This window comes from Hylaeus volcanicus, chromosome 2, assembly GCF_026283585.1.
Source record: "Hylaeus volcanicus isolate JK05 chromosome 2, UHH_iyHylVolc1.0_haploid, whole genome shotgun sequence".
Classification (NCBI taxonomy): domain Eukaryota; kingdom Metazoa; phylum Arthropoda; class Insecta; order Hymenoptera; family Colletidae; genus Hylaeus; species Hylaeus volcanicus.
In genome coordinates this window covers 15,812,984-15,817,797 of record NC_071977.1, presented here as the reverse complement: position 1 = coordinate 15,817,797, position 4,814 = coordinate 15,812,984, and positions in this window count along the sequence as shown.

Sequence of the window (4,814 nt, the reverse complement as noted above, 5' to 3'; positions counted from 1 at the left end):
AGTATTCGCACAACTGTTTAAAAGTACTTTACTGGAAATTTGATGTTTTCTAATTTGCACGGAGCAATAAACTAATGTGTTTACGTTACAAACTCTACTGTAAATGGTTCATCATAAGAATCGTACAAATACTTATTGCTTCTATACTTTTACCCACTTTTCGCAATTTTTTATTAATTTCACAAATTATATTAACTAGTAAATGTTGTTTGGACTATATCTATCTTAGAGACTTCCGAGAATATGTAAAATATCATTGATTATAAAAAAAGAAGTTAAGAAACTACAATTTCACACAAAACTATGTTGGTAAATTGATCGTTGTACGAATACATTCTACATTCACTGTATATAGATGAACTGAAACGTCCATCAGGTTGAGACTTAGATTATACACATAGATTCATTGTAATGGAGATGAAATTCAAAATTCAAAAGGTGACAATTTAACGTAACAAAATGACGAGAAAATATTTTTACTTACATATAAAATGATTAAACGTAAAAGCATGGAAATAATTTATACATCTAATAGATCCCTCTGAGCTACTGAAGGACGATATGCAAGTATTTCCTTGCATAGAAATTTTACATAGTCCATAAAAGACAATCTAGAAGAAAACTAATAAATCCTACATTTCCATCCAAGTTATCGAAACATCCGTAGATTAAACATCTCCTATTTCCCATCTAAAGTAATTCCATCGAATCAAAACGCAGAAAACTCGTCTGACATCGTGCCACATCCATTTTCCCTACGGGAATCGATACGTTTGATTTTCCGCCGTGGTAAATGCCAGAATATTCGTGGAATACTTTTCACAATTACTCCTATAAGAGTTCGCCGTATTCGTAAATGGAGCTCGTTTATTTTCTCGATGTACATCTCTGTTCGTATCCCTGCGAAAAACAATTAATAATTCGCGTCGCAGAAAGGACGAAACGCTCGCGCCTCCCGTTTCGCTTTTGTTTTGCTATTTCGCGAAACGTAACGAAGACTTTTTCTTTTACCTCGTCAGTATTGATCCTACGTCGGCATCGGAACATGCGAAAGCTTTTCGCAAGTCAATATATCTGTATCGAATCTTGAAGGGGGTAGAGAATGCGGACCAGAAGGAGCAGGAGCACCGGATTAGATTACTTATCGGGCGGTGTATACAGCACGTTCAAAATGGATGATGTATCGGTGTGTATATGTGTGTGCCTTTAACCCATCCTCCTCCTCCCACTCTACATGATTCGTGGAGAGCTACCTTTCGATCAACGAAATTATTGCTACATCCCTGGGCCGTTTTCCTGGATGTAAACACAATTTTCTTTTGGAAAGAGAAGTCAAGTAATCTGCGCTCTCTAATTGGGTGGGATATACTTTGCAATGAGATACCGATAGTGTGGATGGAAAGAAATTGAACGTTATTTTTATGAAATATTTTCTATTAAGGGAGTGTAAGTAGTCAAATATAGGGGATACAAGAGTTTATATAGGGTGTCCCAGCATCGGTGGTACAATAGAGGTGGGGGTGATTCTACATAAAAAAACAAATCGAAAATAAAGAATAAAATTTGTTCACTTGAGGTTTCGTTCTTGAGAAAATCGGTTTTGAATATTCAGTGAGTACGCTTACACGTGACTATGGTTTAGATGGGTGGATCCCGATACAAGTCGTATGTATGTTTATACATATGACACTTATAAGTAGTATCAAGATGATGAGCTGTATTACTCATTTCTGTCTACGGATTTAGAGTGAATTTAAAGTCTGTATCGAGATCCACCTATCTAGGCCATAGTTAAGTGTACCCGTACTTGCTTAATATTCAAAATCGATTGCCTCGAGAACGAAACCTCAAATGACAAAATTTTATTCCTTATTTTCGATTTGTTTTTTCATGTGGGATCACCTCCTTCTCGGTTGTACCACTGATCCTGGGACACTCTGTATACAGGGTGTTCAGGCTATTACTAGTCTCGTCACTAATAAAGTGAAATTTATATATTAGGTTTAGGGCTAATAAAGGTCAATACTTTTTTATTTAGAATTCTATACTCTACTATATTTTTGTATAAAAAATATACCCTTCCATTTAAAAAACTGAAGGTCACCTTCATTTCTCAGAAAAAAGTATAAGTACGAAAGATTTATCTACCTGGTTACATTGCATATCAAAAACAGTATAAATTGTTCCTCTTTCATTTCTTTTGTCATATGTATCGTTTACGAGAAAATCGCTGGCTAGTAATAGTCTGAACACCCTGTATACAGGGTGTCCCAAAACACGGGGAGGAGCCGGAAATGGGGGGTAGCTGAAACGATTCTGAACAACAATTTCCTTTGCAAAAATGTCGGATGGGGCTTCGTTAAGGAGATATTAAGCGAAAATCCCGACCAATCAGAGCGCGCGTAGACCGTTGGAGCGGCCGCGGTAGCGAGGGCTATGCGCTAAGCGGCTGCGTCAATGTCCTTCGATGCACGTCGCACAGTGGTCCGGATGGCCGAAAACCTGACCAAAATGCGATTTTTGAAGTTTCGAACACACTTCTATCAATATTGTGCGTGTGCTGTATACATATGAGTGCATTAAGTGCCGTTTGAAATTTAAAAAAATAGTAATCGGTTCCTGATATACATAGAGATTCAAATTTAATGAAATTTCATGCTCCTTGATATCGTGAAAAGTGGTGCATGTTTATTGTGTCACAGAAAGTTTATCCTCAATAGATTCACATGTAAATCATTTTACCATAAAAGTACATGTTATAAACATAAACTTTCCACAAGAACAAAGGAAAATGTCTTTGGATTCACTATTGTAATTCCCTTCTCAATATGATATAAATTTTAGTTATCTTTCGATGAATCGGAAGGAAAACAAACATGATAGTCACCAAGTGACACGCTCTGCCAAGTTTCTTGATATAAAGTAACATGTCAGGTATGATATCCAATTGAGAAAACTTGCGCAAATTTGCGCCATTTCCCGTTATTTAAATTTAAAGTCCATGCTTATAAGGAAAAGAAGACTGTTTACGCGGCATTAAAACAAACCTTATTATCCTTAATTTTAATTTAACATTAATGTATTATTGTTAATTCTGCCAATGTATTCTAACTATGTTGCCCTATAAACCTAGAAATCCTATTTCATAAAAAATTCATAATAATTTAATATTTTTAATATACATGTCGACTATATTGGATCCGCCATTTTGAATTTTGCAATTCTGATACCAGATTCGTAATTTGCGTCCCAAATAATCCTAAAATACCAAGTTTCATGAAGATCCGAAAACTCCTAATTCTGGCCAGATTTTTTTTGGCCATCTGAACCACTGTGCTTCGTGTCACTTGTTCGCGTACAAACGCGGCCGCTTGGCGCGCTCTGATTGGTCGAGTTTTTTTTTGTTAATATCTGCTTAACGAAGCCTCGGACATTTTCGCTAAGGAAAAAGTTGTTTCACATCACCTCTCGAACCACCCCTTTCAAGGAGTTACAACATTTGTGGGACACCCTTATAATTATTTACATATTAACCCTCCGAGCTTTGGCTGCCACGAAATTTTCATTTAAATCACTAATATTTAATGTATCTTAAATGTCATTCTCAATAAATATAATTGAAAAATCAGTTAATCCTTCTTGGCTCATTGTAGAACGTAAATAGTTCTTAATAATTTTTAATTTGGAAAAACGCCTTTCTCTGGAAGCTACCGAAACAGGCAAAGTTAAATAAATTAAGTTTACCACTGCGTGAGAGTAAAAATTCAATGATTTCTGACAATTTCAGATAACTCTATTTTAACTTCCAAAATACCGACGATCGAGACTGTCAATATTACATACTATTTCCAAGCATTAACGATTTTGCAGACAACTTTTCGACAGTCGGACAAGCTAGGTCACCCCCGCCCGGTTCTTACCTCTCCCGAGCAGTTTGAGCTCTCGGTGATTGAATGATTCATTATACCTTAGTCGTAATGCATAAAAAGTGCAAAAATTCTTGTGGCGATATGGCGCCCTTTCGGAGAAGCGCCCCACAGTGGACGACGTCAGGACAAAAATCGATTTTCAATCTTTGTTGAAATGAGCGAAATCAATTACTTTATGTCTATTCAATACCCTAAAGTTTATGAAACACAAATAAAATGAGTTAAAAGTTATTAAATATAAGTTGATATTTATATTTAAGTATTGTCGTTAACGCTCATCCGTTCAGTTTCGTAGTATTTTTGTGTCTGTTCAAACTCCTCGTACACAGCTGAAGCTGCATGCAAAATTATCAAGAAATTTTCTTATATAGCTTTGTATAGACTGTATCGATCACAACATTTTAAATATTTTTTGAAATATGTATAATAATTATTTTCAAGTTTACTAATTGACCAGCGTATTAGTTCGATTTTGAATGAAAAAAGTAAATTTCCGATACGCAATTTAATGTGTGCCTGATTATGTCTGAACGAGACTAGGGTAAATTTTGTCCTTAAACTATCTTTAAAATGAAGAAACGAACCACGTTTGCCTATTTTTGCCTATTGAAAAGATATTATAAAGATAACAAATTGTTATTAACAAATAAATATATTTAATGCTAAAATGGAATCTACTACTTGATGAGCGAAATACATACATTGTTGGAAAAACAAAGAATATTTAAAAAAACACAAAAAAACCTTTTCTTAGACTGGTACCTTGTCGCGATGAAAAGCCTTATAATTGCATCCATTTTCAAATATAATTAAAATAGCAATTAAACCGAATCCAGTCACTATTTAATTCAAAGATAATGTTCAATATTAACAATCCAGAAATCG